A 22,560-nucleotide genomic window follows, 5' to 3' on the forward strand; every position below is an offset into this window, starting at 1 on the left:
AGTCAAATTATCTCGAATTTTTGAATAAGCAAAAATGTCGGATGTAACATGAACTATTCAAAAGAAATGGCTTCCTATTACTAACGTATTTGTTGAAAGGTTGCTGCCTTTTCTTTCCTAAAATTCTTATTCAACAAAGATTACACATTGCAATATTCCTTCTTAATTAAGTGGGGTCCACACACATATAATCTGTCCTTACTTGCTCTCATGTAAAAATGCCACGACCAGCAAATTAAAACATTAGTCATCATGTGCTCTTTTACCATGCAACAGGTGGAATTACTTTACAACACTTATCCATTATTTAATTAATGTCTTGTCTCCACTACACTCCATATATGACTAATTGCACACATAATTAATTCCTTGATCTCAATTGACTTAAATAGAAATTATTTTAACACACTTCACATACTCATTATCATAATCATGTGGTATAACTCTAGTCCATAGCCTCTTTATATCTACACAAATATTATTCCCAACCACCGTCGTCATACTTGTTAAGGCCTAAATTATTTTTGGACTTTATTCCTCATATACGCCAAGTTCTTGATTTTCATCCTTGCTCCAATCATAATTGTCCACATTTTCGTGGGGCCCACCTAATAATTCTGATCACGGTTAATTCTGATCATGGTTAATAAATCCCTAATCTTCACTAATGTTTCCATACTAATAGTAATTACCTAGCAAATCGTGCATTGTTAAAATCGGGATTAAAAAGTCCTTGTCTCACATCTCAAAAATAATCTTGTCCTTAAACTTATGTCGATTAGCTTACGAATAATTCAACGTAAGAAAATACGGGATATAACAAAAACCTTGCCGGAAAACCCACTTCGACACAAAAACAGTCGAAGGAAAAAAGAGTGCAACACGTGCTTTCAGTCTTAAGTCTATGACTCGCCGATTTCCATTGTGTTGCTCCCAATGCCTATTAGGTTGTTTGCCTGCATGGTTAGATTTTGGGAAAAAAGAAGAAAGGTTATTCATACCTTTAACAGTAATAACTCTTTAGGTGTGCCACGTTCCAGTTATTTTTCAACAGTTTCCCGTCTTCTTTCTCAAGCTAATAGGAACCTTTTCCGGTTATTCCGGTGACTCGGTATGACCCTTTCCAATTCGGGGCCAATTTTCCTTCGTGCGGGTTCTTGGTATGGAGTGTGACTTTCCTCAGCACCAAGTCCTCAATCTAAAAATGTCTAAAGTTAGCCTTTCGGTTATAATATCTTTGCATCCTTTGTTTTTGTGCGGCTATCCGGATATAAGCAGCTTCGCTCTTTTCGTCCATGAGATTCAGACTAGCAGACATTGCTTCACGATTCGAGTCTTCCGTGGTATATTGGAATCTTAAGCTTGGTTCACCAACTTCGACGGGTATTAGAGCCTCGGCTTCGTATACTAGGGAGAATGGAGTTTTGCCAGTGCTTGATCTTACCGTTGTGCGGTAGGCCCATAAGACCTCAGGCAGAACCTCTTTCCACTGGTGCTTAGAGCCGGTTAGTCTTTTTTTTAGATTCTGCAGTATAATCTTATTGGTAGATTCAGCCTGGTCGTTCGCGCTTGGGTGATATGGGGTGGATAAGATCTTCTTGATATTGTATTCTTTGAAAAAACTGCCGACCTTGCTGCCTATGAACTACTTTCCGTTATCGCATGCAATTTCCGCGGGTACCCCGAATCGACAGATTATATGGTCATAAATGAAATCAATAACTTCTTTCTCCCTGAATTTCTCGAGTGCCCGTACTTCAACACATTTAGAGAAATAATCAGTCATAAGTAAAATAAATTGTGTCTTACCTTGGGCCCATGGAAAAGGCCCCACTATGTTCATACCCCATTTCATGAATGGCCATGGAGAAAGGACCGGATGAAGCTCTTCCCCGGGTTAGTGTATTGACGGAGCATGCCTTTGGCATTCGTTGCACTTTCGAGCGAAGGCTTTGGCATCCTCCTCCATCTCGTTCCAATAGTGACCCGCTCTGATCAGCTTGCAGACCAGTGAGTCGGCTCCCGAATGGTTTCCTCAAGTCCCCTCGTGAATTTCCCTCATAATCTAGTCAGTTTCTCCCGACCCTAGACATCTCGCCAAGGGGCCGTGGAATGACCTTTGGTATAATTGGCCATCGACCAAACAAAATCTAGCTGCTTTGGTTCGGAAGGCCCTTGATTCCTTGGCATCGGACAGTAGCTTTCCTGTTTGAAGATAGTCTATGTATTTGTTCATCCAATCCCAAGTAAGGCTGGTCGAGTTTATCTCCGCGTGACCGGTCTCGATGACCGATCTTATTAATTGTACCACAGCTCTAGAATTGAACCCATCCGATTCTATCGATGATCCTAAATTTGCAAGGGCATCTGCCTCATTATTTTGGTCTCGAGGCACGTGTTCCAATGTCCATTCCTTGAACCAGCGAAGGATGATTTGTAGTTTATCTAGGTATCTTCGCATTCGGTCATCCTTTTACTTCGAATGTTCCATTCACTTGGTTGACCACTAGGAGAAAATCACATTTGGCCTCTATGATTTTGGCTCCCAAGCCCTTAGCCAGTTCTAAACCTGCAATCATAGCCTCATACTCGGCTTCGTTGTTAGTCAAATCAGTAGATCTAATAGATTGTCTTATTATATCACCCGAGGGAGGTTTGAGAACGATCCCTAACGCGGACTCTTTTACATTAGAAGCACTGTCTGTGTAAAGGGTCCAGATTCCCGAACTAGTCCCCGAGGTAAGAAGCATCTCTTATCAACCTCGGGGATCATGGCTGGTGCAAAATCGGCCACGAAGTCTGCCAGTATTTGGGATTTGATAGCAGTTCGTAGTTTATATTCAATATCATATCCGCTAATTTCCACAGCCTATTTTGTTAATCGGCCTGAGAGTTTGAGTTTATGCATGACATTCCTTAAGGGGTATGATGTTACGATGCATATGGGATGACATTGAAAGTAAGGTTTTAATTTTCTAGATGCGCTCAATAAAGCCAAAGCAAGTTTTTCCAAATGCGGGTATAGGGTTTCAGCGTCACCTAGGGTTCTGCTTACATAATAGACTGGGAATTGTGTAACTTCTTCTTCTCGAATAAGGACACCACTTACTGCTATCTCGGACACCACTAAGTACAAATACAACTGTTCGTTTACTTTTGGCGTGTGGAGCAAAGAGGAGCTTGATAAGTACTTCTTGAGCTCTGCTAAGGCCATCTGACATTCGAGGGTCCAAGCAAAGTCGGTCTTTTTCTTTAGGAATGAGAAAAATCGATGACTTTTGTCCAGGATCTGGAGATGAATCGGCTTAGGGCAGCTATTCGCCCGGTCAACCTTTGTACCCCTTTGATGTCATTTATCACGGTGATGTCTTCAATTGATTTTATCTTATCTGGGTTGATTTCGATTCCTCGATTCGATACCATAAATTCGAGAAACTTACTCGACCCAACACCGAAGGCACATTTTTTCGGATTCAGCTTCATGTCGTACTTCCTTAATATACTGAAAGTTTCTTGCAAATACTTTAAATGATCCTCTGCTCGTAGGGACTTAACAACTATGTCATCGATATAAACTTCCATTGAGTTCCCTATTTAGTGCTCAAACATGCAGTTGACCAGCCGCTGATAGGTGGCACCGGCATTTTTTAAGCCGAAGGGCATTACATTATAACAATATGTGCCAAAACTAGTTATGAAAGAGGTTTTTTCTCGATCCTCCGGGTCCATCTGTATTTGATTATACCCGGAGTAGGCATCGAGGAAACTCAGTGTATCGTGACCCGCAGTAGCGTCGATCATGCAATCGATGTTGGGCAAAGGAAATGAATCTTTCGGGCAAGCCTTATTTAAATCCTTATAGTCTACGCATATTCTAAATTTGTTTCCCTTTTTAGGTACTACTACAACATTAGCTAACCAGTTCGGGTATTTGACCTCTTGAATGGATCCTATGTTAAGGAGCTTAGTTACCTCATCTTTGACGAACGCATGCTCTACCTCGGGCTGCGGCCACCGCTTTTGTTTGACGGGAGGGAAACTCGGATCCATAATTAACTTGTACGTTGTCACCTCCGGTGGGATACCTGTCATGTCTAAATGGGACCAGACAAAGCAATCTGAGTTATTTTTAAGAAATTCAATAAATGTTTTCCTGAGCTCGGGGGTTAATTGTGTGCCCAGGTATACCTTCCTGTCAGGTAGATAAACGAACAGTATGACTTGCTCGAGCTCTTCGACTGTGGATTTAGTATCATCTGAATCATCGGGTACCACAAAGGTCCTCGAAACTCCGAACTCTAACTCTTCATCTGGTGTATTTCTATTCCGATCCTCTGACGACTCCGGGATCGGAATCAGTGATTTCTATTTGGCACTTTTCCTTTTGTTCCATTCCAGTATTATTGTCGTCGTAACAGATAATTCGATCGCGAACATTTCCTTTGCGGCCTGTTGCTCACTATGAACGGTTTTGATCCCTTCTGAGGTCGGAATTTCAACGCCTGGTGTATGGTTGAAGGGACCGCTTTCATGAGGTTAATCCATGGTCTTCCCAATAATGCATTATATCCCATGTCTCCCTCTATCACATAAAATTTGGTCTGCTGCGTAGTTCCGCCCGTGTCGATCGGTAAGGTGATTTCGCCTTTCGTCGTTTCGCAGGCCATGTTGAATCCGTTGAGGACTCGTATTGCTTGCACGATTTGATTTAGTACTCCCAGCTGCTCTATGACTCTCTATCGGATGATATTAGCCGAGCTACATGGATCAATCAGCACACGTTTAATTCAAAATTTATTGACAAGGACAAATATTACCAGTGTGTCATTATGAGGCTGAACGATGCCTTCCATGTCCTCATCACTGATTGAGATGGGACCGTCGAGGTTATAATTACGAATACGCTTTTCCCTTGTTATGGAAACTTTGGTGCGTTTCACTACCGGCCCCAGGGGGACGTCAGTTCCTCCCATGATCATGTCGATCACTTGCTGAGGCTCTTCCGGTCTATCTTGCTTGTTGGCATCCACATTCTTGAAGTGATTTTTTGCTCGTTCACTTAGAAATTCTCGAAGGTGTCCCAAATTAAACAGACGGGCAACCTCCTCTCTCAACTACCGACAATCTTCTATTCGATGGCCGTGAGTGTGATGATATTTGCAAATAAGGCTTTTATCCCGCTTCTCTGGATCAGATTGGATAGGCCTTGGGTGCCTCGTTTCCCTGGTACGGATAACGGCCGCTGCTATGGTTGCTACATCGATGCAGAAATTATACTCGGACAACCTTGGAATTTCTTTATTTCCCGAGGTTCTATCGATAACATTTCTGTTCATCAATCCACGATTACTGGGGCCTCTATCGTTCCTTCGATCTTTCCTCCTGTCGTTCTTGCTCGATTCACTGTTGCGCCCATTGCCTCTTCGATCAGGTGGGTAAGGTTGATACCTGTCAGATGATGGTCTTGAATCCCGATCTGCTGTTCTCCTCGATCGATCATTCCCTTTACCAGAATGCCATGATACTGAGGCGGCTCTCAGAATCTTATCATCTTCGACCCTGATCTTCGATTGATACTTGTTGTGTACATCAGCCTAAGCGATTGCCGAGTATTGTATCAGATTTTGCTTTAGCTCCATAGATGTGATCGAGCTTCTTGAGTTGAGCCCTTGAGTGTAAGCCTGAACGGCCCAATCGTCCGTGACCGGAGGTAAGTCCATGCGTTCCATTTGAAACCGGGCACAAACTCGCGGAGGGTTTCGTCATCTCGCAGCTTAACGTTGAACAAGTCCGATTTCCTAGTTTCGACCTTGATGGCTCCGGCGTGAGCTTTGACAAAAGCATCCGCGAGCATGGCAAATGAATCAATCGAATGCTCGGGCAAGTTGTGATACTATATCATTGCTCCCTCTGACAGGGTTTCCCTAAATTTCTTAAGTAGCACCGACTCCCTTTCATCGTCGGCGAGATCGTTGCCTTTAATATCACATGTGTATGCGGTCACATGTTTGTTTGGGTCCGTTGTCCCATTATACTTCGGGATATCGAGCATGCGAAATCTCTTCGGGATTTTCATCAGTGCAACACTTGGAGGAAAAGGCATTTGGATGAAGTTTTTCGAATCTTGTCCCTTCAACACCGTAGGTGCCCCGGGAATCTGGTCGACCCTTGACTTGTAGTTTTCCACCTTGTTATCGTTTGCCTCTATCTTTCTTTCGCCGTATTTGACTCATTTCGTCAATTATTCGAGCAACCGGCTCGACACTTTAGCCGAAATGGTTCTCGTTATTCTGAGCAGCGTGCCTTTCTTCCGTTTCCTCGATCTGCTCCGATGGAGCAATATCGGGTGCTTGATTTTGGTTTTGCAATTGTGATATGATCTCTTGCTGGGCATGTAGTTGGGCCATAGCCATGTCCAATTGGTTTTGGAGCATGGCTCCATTATCCCCGCTGGCCGGTACATTGCCCACCGATAACCCGACTTGGTCAGGATTAACTGGGGGTACGTTATTGTTAGGTACGCCCTCATCGTTGTGCTCGTGATGGCTTGACTTAACTTTAAAATTGACAGAATAGGAGTCCGACATGTCTGTCATACCTGAAATCAAACCTTAATGAACAAGTGTAAAATATCGAGTGTAATCAGAACTTTGTATTAAACCACAATTATTATCCCTGGCCCCACGGTGGGCGCAAAACTGTTTAGCCTTCAAATGGAAAACAATTTAATTTGTATGCGGTGGTAAGGATATATGGTTTAATTCAATACGAGATTAGACTACACGATAAACAAATCTATAAAATGAAATATATAGATCTGACCAAAATGTATACTGACTGGCCTCGGGTACTGGGAACCGAGGTCGAATCCCTATGATCGGATATCTGAACAATGAGTAACAAAGAGAAATTTAGAAATGATGAATGAACTCAGGTACTTGTATTGCCTTGCTTAGTATATGATTTTTCCTTTATCTGTTGAGTGAAAAATATAAAGAACCTCTTCAAATGAATGGGGGTCTCCTCTATATATAGTAGAGGAGTCCTAACCCTAGTACAATTCTAAGTAAGGAAGGAATCTGTTAACAGCTGTTGCCGGGATTGGTGCCGAATGATCCGGCTGAAGGCGGATATTCCAGTCTTCTCCTCATGGTGGTTAACCGCCTCCTTATCCTACCTTAATGTCTCATTCTAGATCGGGCTTGATGCCCGATCGAGATATACCGGTCTTGTCCTAGCCGAGCATGACGAATATAACATTCACGTCGGGAAACCGAGCATACCCATATCCTCGATTTTACCCGTATACACTATTATTTATTTTTATTTGATAAAAGTTTTAACACATAGCGAATTTGAACCTAAGTTTCGCCCCTATGGGAGTGAGATTACTATTCTTAAATCCAATAGGAATACATGTAATGCACAAAAAGGCAAGAAACCATTTGAGGGAAGAGTGATGTTTCAGATAAGGAGAAAACATGGAGGCACGTGGTTAGACAACCTTAAATATAAATGATAATATGTGTTTCTTTATTGAATTTTACAGACAAGACATTATGCATAGCGACGATGAATAGCTGTAGAACAAAGAAAAAAATGCCCAAATAGACAAACCTTTGAATTAAGCAACAAACACACAATATTACACAACTTTTTAGTACAGTAATATATTAAGAAGATGGTATTAGAGATTTAGTGTAAAATCCTGGGATTTTTTTTTTTTGATTACATAGGGGGTAGGGGAAGGGGAATTGGGGAAGGGGATTACAACGTGGGGATTCGAACCCTCACTAACAAGGTGAAAATTCAGATAGCCAACCAATTGAGCTACTAAATCCCTACAAATCCTGAGTTTTGGACTTCAGATTAATGGGTTTATTGTAGCTTGAAAATGATACATCCTACTGTCTTTTTATTTGTCCTTTCAAGTTTTCGTACACCTATTAAAAAAATTAATTTAATATAATAGATTTGACCTACCAACTGCAGGCTTGAGTGCGAGAACAGTATCCATTGCCTGCTGTCCCCGGCCCTTCCAATAGACATATATGTTTATCAACCACGTGCTTATTACAAGAATGTACCATGATGAGAATTAAAGTAGTCTTGTAGATGCCTAGTTCTCCTGTCTTCCTAGGGTCCTTAATAGATCTCAATACTAAGTTATATTTAACTAAATTACCCTTTATGTTTATGCATACCTCTCTTCGATTTCTTAAAATGATACTTATTCATGTAAACTATGAGTCCACCAAACTGTATAGAGAACCAGGTTCTCTATCTGTTCCCTAAGATAAAGGACAAAAAGTTAATATGCACAAGATGTTGTGGAAAACTCCTTTCTCAAGGGATTAAAAATCACGACCTACACCAGTAGGATTTCTGTCACGACCCAGCTAGGGGCCGCGAAGGGTACCCGGGGCTAGCCACCGAGCACCACTCGTTCTACTACTCATTTTACTCATTTAATGCTCTTTTATCAATTTATAGTCGAATCGTAGGAAAATCATCTTTCATGTGAGAACATAAAAATACTTTTATATACACAAGCCTTTAGTCTATCAAAATAACATATATATATATATATATATATATATACAGTAGCAATCTCGTGAGACCATCTAACCCACACTGCGCATCTACGAGCCTCTACTGGAGTGTCATACATAAGGACGGGACAAGACCCCGTCATGCCCAGAAATACATATACATGACTATATACGCAAAAGAAAAATCAAGCACCTCCGGAACAAAAGAGTGCTTTCAATCGGCTGACAGCTACTACGGATCTGGGTCAAGCTCTCCTCCCTGTCTACCTGTGGGCATGAACACAGCGTCCAAAGAAAATGGACGTTGGTACGAACATTGTACTAAGTATGAGAGGCATAAACAAGGGAATAAGGCAATGAAACAAAGGAAACATCAATATGAAATATCTGCATCTGATTGTCAAATATAAAAGATGTAATGCATATTGTCTTACTCATACTCATCATCATATCATATATGCATAAATGTATAAGCTGCCCGCCCATATAGGTACGGTGTGATAATGCATAAACTGCCCGTCCATATCGGATCGGTGTGATAATCATAACATTAGCCCGCGTCCGGGGTATCATCTCGTGCCGCCCACTAGTGGTGTCTGCCCATGCCATTTGGCCATGGTGTATCGTATAGCTGCCCGCCTTAGCGGTGACTGCCCGGCCAAATAGGCACGGTATTATATCATCATCATGCATGCTCATCATACTATACTTATCATAACATACTTATCATAATACATGCAAAAGGCTTGAGAACAACTTTAATTTATCGGGGTGACGTAAGGTCGTGATCCCTCGATTTCATTATGGAGAAATTATCGACCTCCTGCCTTACCTTGAAGGAACTAACTTATAAGGTGAGTATGAGCAGTAAATAACATTATGTCATATCTCTTATCTTATATTACCATTCATAGATATAGGCTTTTAGCTTTCCGGAATATAGGAACTCATGAAGAGGAAGGAGAATCATGCTAGAAGATTCATGCCATTAGAAAGAAAGAACTAGCCTCACATACCTTTGACGTTTAACTAAGCTATCGCTTGCTTGTTCTCCTTTGACATCACGTTTCTGCCTTCAAGAGAGAATTTGCACTAGCGTTAGTTAATCGACTATACGAACGCGCTACTATTTCTAGGGAAAATTGGGCAGAACTTCCTTTGTTTATACTACTTTCCCCATATTCTATATCAACTCTCAACAACATTCACAATATTACAATCAACAATCATCATTCATATACAATGACCACAATCCACCATTTCCCTTCAATTTCTCCACATTTATGATTATAACTTATTATCGCGTTTTCTCATATATCACACTTCATGGTCTAAATGTCATTTATGACGTATTCATAATCACAACACCCCAACATTTATGATTCAATCCAACTACCACCCACACATGACACTATTCATTCATTAATGACCCATTTCCTATGTCTTTCTACAATTCAAGTATCTTAACCTTCCAATACCTTAAACAACATGGTTTAGTCATGAAACTTACCTTAGATGATGGTTGAACAAGCTTTGAATGGAATTACTCCTCTAGCATCAAAACCCAACTTCACTTCCTTTGGGTTTTCCTGAGAGAGATGAACTTTAGCTATGTTTCATACATTTTATTTCATGGATTTGGTGTTATTGATCATGGATTTCCCTTGGTTTTTCTTGTGATGAAGAGTAGAGAGTATTCTAGAGGTTTCTAGAGAGAAATATCATGAAGATGAAATGAATTTAATGAGCTTGGGTCTCCTTTTAATGACTTAATATCTGATCCGGAATGAACAGTAGTCGAAGTGCACAGTGGTCGTAAACCCAGTTTATGGGCCGTGTTTCGTGGTCGTATTTAAGCATATCAAAACCAGAAAGGTATGCTGGGGATCATGGTGATTTACGATCTAGAAAAATTTCGCCAGAGTTTCCCCTGTAATTTGGCACTACCAACCTGCCACCACAACCTATAATATCATTGCCTCACAGGGCCACAACACACTATTAAATTCTAAGAAAGACTTATGAAAGCTCCCGAAAATAGGGGATATGATATCTGAGTATTGATGGAAATAGGGGTGTTCAGATACTCTAACTATTACACTTCATTTATTGCATACTTACCTTATGTTGTTGGCATGCCATCTTGAGTCTCTTCTGGGGGTTGGAATAAATGCGGGTACTTGGACTTCATACTGTCTTCCGCTTCCCAAGTCATTTCTTCTCGGTTATTGTTTCGCCACAAGACTTTAACTGAAGCTACCTCTTTATTTCAAAGTCCTCGTACTTGCCTGTCTAGAATAGCAATAGGCACTTCTTCATAAGTTAGCTTTTCTGTCACTTGCACATCATCTATCGGGACAATCTTGGTGGGATCTCCAATACACTTGCTGAGCATCGAAACATGGAAGACTGGATGGACTGATTCAAGCTCCGAGGGTAAGTCCAATTCATAGGCCACCTGACCCACTTTGCGAATAATTCTATAGGGTCCAATGTATCTAGGGCTTAGCTTCCCTCTCTTTCCAAATCTCATCACCCCTTTCATTGGCGATACTTTCAAAAATACCAAATCATCAGCTTGAAATTCCAAGTCTCATCGGCGATTGTCTGCATAAGACTTTTGGAGACTTTGGGCTGTTAGCAATCGATCTCGGATCACCTTAACTTTTCCACCGCTTGCTGAATCAATTCGGGGCCTACTAGCTGTACTTCTCCTATTTCAAACCATCCGATTGGGGATCTACATTTCCTCCCATACCAAGCTTCATATGGAGCCATTTGAATACTGGTATGATAGCTATTGTTATACGCAAATTCGATTAGCGGCAAATGATCATCCCAACTTCCACCGAAATCCAGCACACACGCTCGTAGCATATCTTCCAAGGTCTGAATAGTACGCTCGGCTTGTCTATCAGTCTGCGGATGAAATGCCGTGCTAAGCTTCACTTGAGTGCCTAGACCTTCTTGGAAGGACTTCCAAAACTTGGCTGTAAACTGTGCTCCTCTATCTGTAATAATAGATAATGGTATACCATGAAGTCGCACAATTTCCTTGAGATATAACCTCGCATAGTCTTCTGCTGAGTACGTGGTTCTAACTGGAAGAAAATGGGCTGCTTTTGTCAATCTATCCACGATCACCCATATAGAATCATACCTGCCTCGAGAGCGAGGTAACCCCACCATAAAATCCTTGTTGATCACTTCCCATTTTCAAGTAGGGATTTCTATTGCCTGCAATAAGCCTCCTGGCTTCTGATGTTCAACTTTTACCTGTTGGAAATTTGGACACTGCGCTACAAATTCTGCTATGTCTCTCTTCATGCCATCCCACCAATACATCATCTTGAGATCATGGTACATTTTGGTTGCACCTGGATGAATAGAATACCGAGAACAATGTGCTTCTTCTAGAATTCATTGGCGCAATTCCGCCACATTCGGCACACATAGCCTATCTCGGTATCTAAGAATTCCACCCATAGAAACTTCAAAGGAAGAATTCTCTTTTCCACGAGATATATCTCTGTAATGGCACAGTTTAGGATCCTCATACTGGTACTCTTTCACTTCCTTGTTCAAGGATGAGGCTGTGGGATCATTAATAGTAATCCTCGCATTACCCGAATTGATTACACGCATTCCAAGATTAGCTAGTTGGTGGAGCTCGTGAACCATCTCTTTATTTTCCGGAGGGACTTCGTATAAACTGCCCATTGATGGGCGGCTAAGCGCATCAGCTACTACATTCGCTTTTCCGGGGTGGTACAAAATGTTCACATCATAATCTTTTAACAATTCCAACCACCGCCTCTGCCGCATGTTCAACTCCTTTTTCTTGAAAATGTATTGAAGACTTTTGTGATCTGTATAGATATCAACATGTACACCATACAAATAATGCCTTCATATTTTTAAGGCATGAATGACCGCAGCCAATTCGAGATCATGAGTGGGATAATTCTTTTCATGTTTCCGTAATTGTCTCGAAGCATATGCAATCACTTTTCCATGCTGCATCGATGCACATCCTAATCTGACGCCGGAAGCGTCACAATATACCACATAGCCATCCGGCCCTTCTGGAAGTGTTAAGACCGGAGCTGAGGTCAATCTGCCTTTAAGTTCTTGGAAACTGCTCTCACAAGTATCATTCCACTGAAATTTGGCTGACTTCTGGGTTAGCTTCATCAATGGGGCTGAAATAGATGAAAAGCCCTCTACGAATCTTCAATAATAACCTGCCAAACCCAGAAAACGACGGACTTCTGTAGGAGTCGTAGGCCTTGGCCAAGTCTTCACAGCTTCAATTTTCTGAGTGTCGACTCGAATGACATCATTTGAAATAACATGGCCCAGAAATGTCACAGAATTTAGCCAAAACTCGCACTTCGAAAATTTTGCATACAATTCTCGGGCTCGGAGAATGCCAAGAACAATTCGCAAATGATCTGCATGTTCTGATTCTGTGCTAGAATACAATAGAATATCATCAATAAATACTATCACAAATAAGTCCAAGAGAGGCCTGAATACATTGTTCATCAAATTCATAAACACGGCCGGAGCATTAGTCAATCCAAATGACATCACCCGGAATTCATAATGGCCATATCTCGTTCTGAAAGGTATTTTGGGAATATCCGCTTCTCTGACTCTCACTTGATGGTAACCCGATCTCAAATATATTTTAGAAAACCACTTGGAACCTTGCAATTGATCGAAAAAGTCATCAATCCTTGGGAGAGGATATTTGTTCTTTATCGTCACTTTGTTCAATTGCCTATAATCGATGCACATTCGTAGAGAACCGTCTTTCTTTCTCACGAACAAAACTGGTGCTCCCCATGGTGATGAACTGGGCCTAATAAACCCTTTTTCAAGCAAGTCTTTCAACTGCGCCTTCAGCTCTTTCAATTCGGTCGGAGTCATCCGATAAGGAGGAATAGAAATAGGCTTGGTGTCCGGCAACACGTCAATAGAAAAATCTAATTCTCTTTCTGGGGGAAGACCTGGAAGTTCGTCTGGAAACACATCTGGGAATTAGTTCACGACCGGAACTGATTGGAAAGCTGGCGGCCTTGCATCGGTGTCGTGAACCCGCACTAAATGATAAATATAACCCTTGGCTATCATCTTCCTTGCCTTAAGGTAGGAAATAAACGTACCCTTCGGTGATTCTGCATTACCCTTCCATTCAAGCACGGGCTCTCCCGAAAATTAGAATCGCACCACTTTCAATCGGCAATCAACATTAGCATGGCACGATGCCAACCAATCCATGCCCATGATTACATCGAAATCTAACATCTTTAAATCAATCAAATCAGTTGTGGTCTGGCGATCACATATCACAACTACACAATTTTTATACACTTGTTTTGCTATCACAGGATCACCAACCGGAGTAGACACCTCAAAAGGTTTGATGAGCTCAGGTTTCACCCCAATACAACCAGCAACATATGGAGTAATATAAGAAAGAGTAGAACCCGGATCTATTAGTGCATATACATTACGGGAGAATATAGACAATGTACCTGTAACCACATCCGGAGAGGACTCAAGAGCCTGCGGTCCAGCTAAAGCATAGACACGGGGCTGAGTGGCACCTGAAGTAGATGCTGCCCCTCTGCCTCTACCTTGACCTACTGATGTCTGTGGAGTCTGCCCTACCGGGCACATGAGGAAGAACCAGCCGCTGATCCTGTGGGCCGAACTCCAACTCTACCACTCATCGACAGGCAATCTCTCATCATGTTCCCAACCTGACCGCAAGTATAACAAGCGTCCGAACCCTGGTGACACTGTCCGGAATGCAATCTACCGCACTGGCTGCATCGCGCTACTAGGGGTCTCCTCTGACTATATGTCACGACCCGGCTAGGGGCCGCGACGGGTACCCGGGGCTAACCACCGAGCACCGCTCTTCTTAATACTCAATTACTCATTAAATACTTCTTTCAGAATTTATAGACGAAACATGTGAAAATCATACTTTACAAGAAACATACTTGCTTTACATACATTTGCCATACGGCTATCAAGATAGTATATACATATAGTAATATCTTGTGGAACCATCTAACCCACACTGCGCATCTACGAGCCTCTACTGACGTGCTATACAATGGACGGAACAAGACTCCGTCATGCCCCAAAATGGATATATATATATATGTACGTATACACAAAAGAAATCACAAGCACCTCCGAACAATGGAGTGCTCTCAACAGCTGGCTGCCCCTATGGCTCTGGATCTAGCTCGTCTCCCTGTCTACCTGTGGGCATGAACACAGCGTCCAAAGAAAAGGACGTCAGTACGAACATTGTACTGAGTATAAGAGGCATAAATAATGAAGAGAGAAACAATGACAACCTAATGAACATCAAAGTGAACATGTGAAGCTGAATCATAATCATAGGAAGGATGATGCATGCTGTCTTACTCATACTCTTTATCATATCATGTATACATATCATGCAAGCTGCCCGTCCATGTCGGAACGGTGTGATCACCAATAATATAAGCCCGCGTCCAGGCCTCCCGCGTCCGGGGTACCATCTCATGCCGCCCACTAGTGGTGTCTGCCCATGCCCGAGAGGGTCATGGTGTATCCGTGTAGCCGCCCGCCGAAGCGGTGTCTGCTCGGCCAACTAGGCGCGGTGTAAATGCAATCATGACATGCTTAACATAAAATACTTATCATCATATACTTTTAAAAACATGCTTATCTTATCATAATACATGCGTGAGCTCATGATCATTTGTACTCTACCGGGGTGACGTAAGGTCGTGATCCCCCGATCTCTTTATGGAGCAATTTCTGACATTCTGCCTCGCCTCGAAGGAAATAGTACATGAGGTGAGTGTAGACAATGAGGACATAATCATCGCTTTAGCATTATCATATCATATCTATTAGCTCATGGAAAGAAGGGGATTTTATGCTATGGGATTCATGCCATTTGAAGAAAGGGACTAGCCTCACATACCTTGGTCGCTTAGCTAGAATACCGTTCACTTGCTCTTCTGCAATATCGCGTCGTTACCTTCATAAGGGAATTCGAATTATCGTTAGTTAGTGGGCTATAAGAACGCGTCGCTATTTTCTAAAGAAAATTGGGCAGCACTTCCTTTGTTTATTCTACTTTTCCCATCGTCTATATCAATTCCCAACATTCACAATAATACCCACAACATTACCACCAACAACCATCATTCATATCGACTCATCACATTTCACCATTTTCCTCCAATTTTTCCATAATTTCCTACCTAGCTTATCATCGTGTTTTCACACCTTTAATACTTATTTCATGGTAAAATCATCATTTCTAGCATATTCATAACCTTAACACTTCAACTTATATGATTTAATTCCATCATCACTCAATTGTGGCACTATTCACCCATTTTTCTATGTCTTTCTACAATTCAAGCTTTTCCTATGTTTCTAACACTTAAATAACTTAATAAGGTCATGAAACATACCTTGGATGGTGATTGAACAACCCTTGAGTTGAAATGCTTCGCTCCAACAAAACCCTAGGTCCTCCTTCTAGGAATTTCTTGACTCAAATAATCCCTTTTGATGTGTTCTTGCACTAGGTTATGGTGAATTGATGAATTTGATCTTAGATTTCTACTTGTGTTCTTGGTTTGGGAGAGTGTAGAATATTCTAGAGAGAGAGAGGATCGTGTAGTAGAAAGTGGGAATGAAGAAAATGAGACTTGGATCATATTTTAATAAATTCAACTTCAGTCCCGATGTCATTATACGGTTCATTATACGGTCCGTATAATTCACCGTAAAATCGACCTTATTTCAACCTCATTCTGTGACACTTTGACGATTCATTTTACGGACCGTCAAATCGTTATACGGTCCGTATAGTACACCGTAAAACTCACCCTTCAGCCAGCCTCTTCTGTGACACTTCTACGGTCCGTACAATGGACCGTAAAACACTTTTACGGTCCGTATACTCCCAGTTCACTGAAGCTTATTTTCTTGACTTGGTCTCATTTCCGATCCTTATGGAACCTTCGTAAAAGTTGTTCAACTCCTCGATACCAATCTACGGGACCTTATTACTTGACTTCAAAATGCCACACACATATTTTATCCTTATTAGCCTATTTTGCACATGCTAACGGAAAATTTCCGGGGTGTAACACTATAATCTTCCCTGGACGGGGAATCTGGGGCCCTCGAACTCTGGCCCTGTCCTGAACGGAAGGAGCGGTCAAATCTCCTACCTGCGAATCGAGGGGGTGCACTGGTCACCGACTGGCTTGAGTACCCAGAATATGTCTGTCTTGATCCCCCTCTATAATCGCTACCTGCTCCCATAGATCTGGCCCTCTTACTTTGTCTCCTGTCGATATCACGGTAATCCCTTTATTGTTGTTGTCGCCCTTCCAAATTCTGAGCATGGGCCTGTATTCGGGAAATGTCCATCTCGTCTTGCAAGGTCGCCATCAAACAATCTCTGAACAAATGTGGCCCTAGGCCGCTCATAAATCTATGTACCCGATCTCTCATGTTAACCACCATAGCCGAGGAATATCTAGCCAAGGAGTTAAATTGAAGGCTATATTCCCGGGCGCTCATATTCCTTGCCTCAAATTTATAAATCTATCCGCTCTAGCTCGGCGGATCTCGGGTGGCAAATAGTGACGAATAAATGCATCCACGAATTCTCGCCAAACCGGAGGAGGAGCATTCTCTCCTCTTGATAACACCCAGTTGTTGTACCATAAAACTGCCACATCCCGGAGTATATAAGATGCCAACTCCACGGATTCAGTTTTGGAGGCATGGACAATCTTCAATGTCCTCAACATCTCATCTATGAAACTTTGCGTGTCTTCATTCGGCTTTGACCCGAAGAACTCCGGAGGATTTAGACTCATAAAATCACGAGCTTTGGTACTTGCTGCCTGATCACTTGAACTCGCATTTTGTCGTTATGCCTGAGCGGCAACCAACTGTGTCAATAGATGTATGGCCTCGGTTATTTGTTGACCCGAAGCAACCGGTGGAGGAATTGGAGCCGGAGCTCCTCCTTGCTCTTCCACATTAGGCGGGGTAGAAGAAGTGTTAGACAAGGCCTCATTATGTGATTCGCCTTCTTCTATATTCATCAGAGGCTCTCTTTCTACCCGCCTCTTTGTCGTAGTCTTGCCCTTCTGGGCAGCTGTAGCCTTTCCCTTTGGCGGCATTCTGAAATCATAACACACTATTAGGGAGGATTAAATCTTAGACACGGCTCTATCGCACGATCTCATGAGAAGAAAGATGGTCATTTTTCCTAAATGCCCTGTAGCCTCTTGTTTATTGATGTGGCGCGCAACACACCATAAACAAGACTCTACTAGACACGGCTCGTAGACACTTCCTAGGACTGACCTGCTCTGATACCACTTTTTTCACGACCTAGCTAGGGGCCGCGACGGGTACCCGGGGCTAGCCACGGAGCACTACTCGTTCTACTACTCATTTTACTCATTTAATGCTCTTTTATCAATTTATAGTCAAATCGTAGGAAAATCATCTTTCATGTGAGAACATAAAAATACTTTTATATACACAAGCCTTTAGGCTATCAAAATAACATATATGTACATACAGTAGCAATCTCGTGAGACCATCTAACCCACACTGTGCATCTACGAGCCTCTACTGGAGTGTCATACATAAGGACGGGACAAGACCCCGTCATGCCCAGAAATACATATACATGACTATATACGCAAAAGAAAAATCAAGCACCTCCGGAACAAAAGAGTGCTTTCAATCGGCTGACAGCTACTACGGATCTGGGTCAAGCTCTCCTCCCTGTCTACCTGTGGGCATGAACACAGCGTCCAAAGAAAATGGGCGTTGGTACGAACATTGTACTAAGTATGAGAGGCATAAACAAGGGAATAAGGAAATGATACAAAGGAAACATCAATATGAAACATCTGCATCTGATTGTCAAATATAAAAGATGTAATGCATATTGTCTTACTCATACTCATCATCATATCATATATGCATAAATGTATAAGCTGCCCGCCCATATAGGAACGGTGTGATAATGCATAAACTGCCCGTCCATATCGGATCGGTGTGATAATCATAACATTAGCCCGCGTCCAGGCCTCCCGCGTCCGGGGTATCATCTCATGCCGCCTACTAATGGTGTCTGCCCATGCCATTTGGCCATGGTGTATCGTATAGCTGCCCGCCTTAGCGGTGACTGCCCGGCCAAATAGGCGCGATGTTATATCATCATCATGCATGCTCATCATAATATACTTATCATAACATACTTATCATAATACATGCAAAAGGTTTGAGAAAAACTTTACTTTATCGGGGTGACGTAAGGTTGTGATCCCCCGAAGTCATTATGGAGCAATTATCGACATTCTGCCTCACCTCGAAGGAACTAACATATAAGGTGAGTGTGAGCAATAAATAACATCATGTCATATCTCTTATCTTATATTACCATTCATAGATATAGGCTTTTAGCTTTCCGGAATATAGGAACTCATGAAGAGGAAGGAGAATCATGCTAGAAGATTCATGCCATTAGAAAGAAAGAACTAGCCTCACATACCTTTGACGTTTAACTAAGCTATCGCTTGTTTGTTCTCCTTTGACATCACGTTTCTACCTTCAAGAGAGAATTTGCACTAGCGTTAGTTAATCGACTATAAGAACGCGCAACTTTTTCTAGGGAAAATTGGGCAGCACTTCCTTTGTTTATACTACTTTCCCCATATTCTATATCAACTCTCAACAACATTCCCAATATTACAATCAACAATCATCATTCATATACAATGACCACAATCCACCATTTCCCTTCAATTTCTCCACATTTATGATTATAACTTATTATCGCGTTTTCTCATGTATCACACTTACTTCATGGTCTAAATGTCATTTATGACGTATTCATAATCTCAACACCCCAACATTTATGATTCAATCCAACTACCACCGACACATGACACTATTCATTCATTAATGACCCATTTCCTATGTCTTTCTACAATTCAAGTATCTTAACCTTCCAATACCTTAAACAAAATGGTTTAGTCATGAAACTTGCCTTAGATGATGGTTGAACAAGCTTTGAATGGAATTACTCCTCTAGCATCAAAACCCTACTTCACTTCCTTTGGGTTTTCCTGAGAGAGATGAACTTTAGCTAGGTTTCATACATTTATTTCATGGATTTGGTGTTATTGATCATGGATTTCCCTTGGTTTTTCTTGTGATGAAGAGTATAGAGTATTCTAGAGGTTTCTAGAGAGAAATATCGTGAAGATGAAATGAATTTAATGAGCTTGGGTCTCCTTTTAATGACTTAATATCTGATCCGGAATGAACAGTAGTCGAAGTGCACAATGGTCGTAAACCCAGTTTAAGGTCCGTATTCCGGTTTACGGGCCATGTTTCGTGGTCGTATTTAAGCATATCAAAACCAGAAAGGTATGTTGGGGATCATGGTGATTTACGATCGCAGTTTACGGGCCGTATTTCAATTTACGGTCCGTATTCCAAGTCGTATTTAACCATTTGACATAAAGTTGATGTTTTGTGAGTTGGAATACGACATGGTGTTTTACGGCCCGTATACTACTTTACGGTCCGTATTTCATTTTTACGACCAACTGGGCCAAAGTGCAAATCCGCAACTTTCAAGTCTTCAAAACCTATAATTAGTTATTGTGGAGCATAACCTATCTCTTATTCCCATTGCCTTTGAAGTCTCACTTAAGGTCGTCAAACGTCGTTCCCTTCTTATTAAAACATCACATACCCGTCTTCTTCGTTAGTCTATTCGTTGTACTTTCACGAGGGAAATTTCCGAGGTGTAACAATTTCCAACTCCACTAAAATAGAGCAACTTCAGATTAGAACTCTTGCAACATAGGAATTAAAACTCTTAATCCCTCACCTCTTACAATAACCCTATTACAAGCCCTTTACAATAACTCTACTGGAAAGCTACAAAACTTGACCTAGCCAAGGAAAACAACTCAACAAAAGTTAAAATCTATCCTATGACGACACATCTTAAAAGTGGAGTAGGAGTACAAGTAAAGGACAAAGAGACAAAGACTAAAACAAACCTAAGGACTCAAGACATCTTCAGTTTTGGGATCTGGTTCTTTGTTTGTAGTAGCTTTGTTCTTGACAAGACTTGGAGAGTAGTGACGGCTATCACTTGAGATAATTGTGTTTTTCATATTTTCAAGTATAGGTTTAGCAATGTAACATGTTGTATATATATTGGGGAGCATGTGATGATCATGTGACAATGGATAGGGACAATTCAACCTTGGGTTTGGCCTCTAGCAAACTACAGCTGTGCTGCTGATGTTTTTGCCACTGGTACAGTACCACGACTTTATAGCTGTAGAGTTGACTTGTATGACTCCCAGGAAACCTGATCAAGTACCTGGTCCCTATCTAGTTCCTCGAGAGTTTGTCGCATCATCAAAACACAAAATGGCATATCTTATCAAATTCCCTATTTTTGATGATGACAAACCCAGCATTGATGTTCCCCCTAAGAACCAGATTCTCACTTGTTCCCCCTGCGAATTTGGCCTATCTTCCAAGCAAAATAACATGTTAGTAGTACCAACAGAAATAAACAGGGCCTCCTTGACCTATTTTCCCCCTTTTGGCATCATTGAAAAGAAAAACAAGTGGTACAAACAAAAAGAAGTTCAGCAGCATTAACTCAGGGCCACTTGGGCAACACATCATAAGCAGATACAGGAATCACAAGTTAAACTAAGCATTGCATAACATCGAGTAATTGCCAAGAATTGATTAATCATATTAAGATAGTAATCTTAGCAGCACACAAGTATGATATTTAAACAACAAAATGTACCAGTGCCAGTAGCAAAAGATCATAACAGTGTAGGGACTTATGGAGGCTAAAGAGTATGGGAGTGGAGAATAGGATAAGAAGGAGACTAAGGAGCTGGAGCCTTAAGAAGGCGATCAACCCGTTCATTTGCAATTCGCTGAACCTGAACCATTTGGTCACGAAGTACGTCAAGCTGGCACCACAACTTTGCATTTTCAGCCCTTAATTCAGCATTGATAGCTTCGGTATCCCCACTGGGACCAGGTCCCTATTTCTTTTGTAACCAGTTGTGCTCGTAGGAAAGCATTTTCACCCCTGAAGCCTTAAAATTTCTTCAGTGGCTTTTTCTTCTGCTTCAATCAAACCAGAGATGGTAGAGCTGCTGCAATGCTACCCTTCTTTGGCACACACTCATATTCTTCCAAGGTGCCCATAGTGATCATATGCTTTCGAGACCCAATGGTGGCTTTTCCAGTTTGGACTTTAAACTACTCAAAAACCCTGGTTAGAAAGAACCCATAAGGAAGACCATGCTTGCCTTCTCTTGCATTGACAACCTTAATGATATGCTCTATCATGAGAGTTGGCAAGCTAATGCGATCAAAGGTTGCTAATGCCTCAAGAAGAACCAAGTCTGAGACTGAGGCAATTGATCTTCTCTCAGCCTGTAGAAGCAACACTTTATTTACTAGGTCAAACAAGAGTTGATACTCAGACTTTAGTTCCTTTTTACAGAGCTTCACCCCATAAGTAGTTCTTGCCCTTTTGACAATCAGTTCCTTGAAGACCTGTGAAGCCTTTCCTTTCACTATTCTTATCCTAGTCATTGGGACACCAAGAATCCCACCCAGGTTGGCTTCATCTATCTCAAAATTTATGCCATTCACTAACAGAGCTAAGTGTTATCATCAATGTAGCACAACTTTGCATAGAACTCTGCCACTTCTCAAACACACCAGGGGACGGTTGAACAAAGAGATGAGTCCATTGTTGAAATTCAACAATTTCAAGTAGTTCCTTCATCCCATGTTGTTCACCAATGGCAGAGTCAAAAACTCTGCCTGGCAATACTTTTTGAGCCCTTAGATTTTCCAATCTCGGCAACTCATA

The sequence above is a fragment of the Lycium barbarum genome, chromosome 6 (genome assembly GCF_019175385.1).
Source record: "Lycium barbarum isolate Lr01 chromosome 6, ASM1917538v2, whole genome shotgun sequence".
NCBI lineage: Eukaryota > Viridiplantae > Streptophyta > Magnoliopsida > Solanales > Solanaceae > Lycium > Lycium barbarum.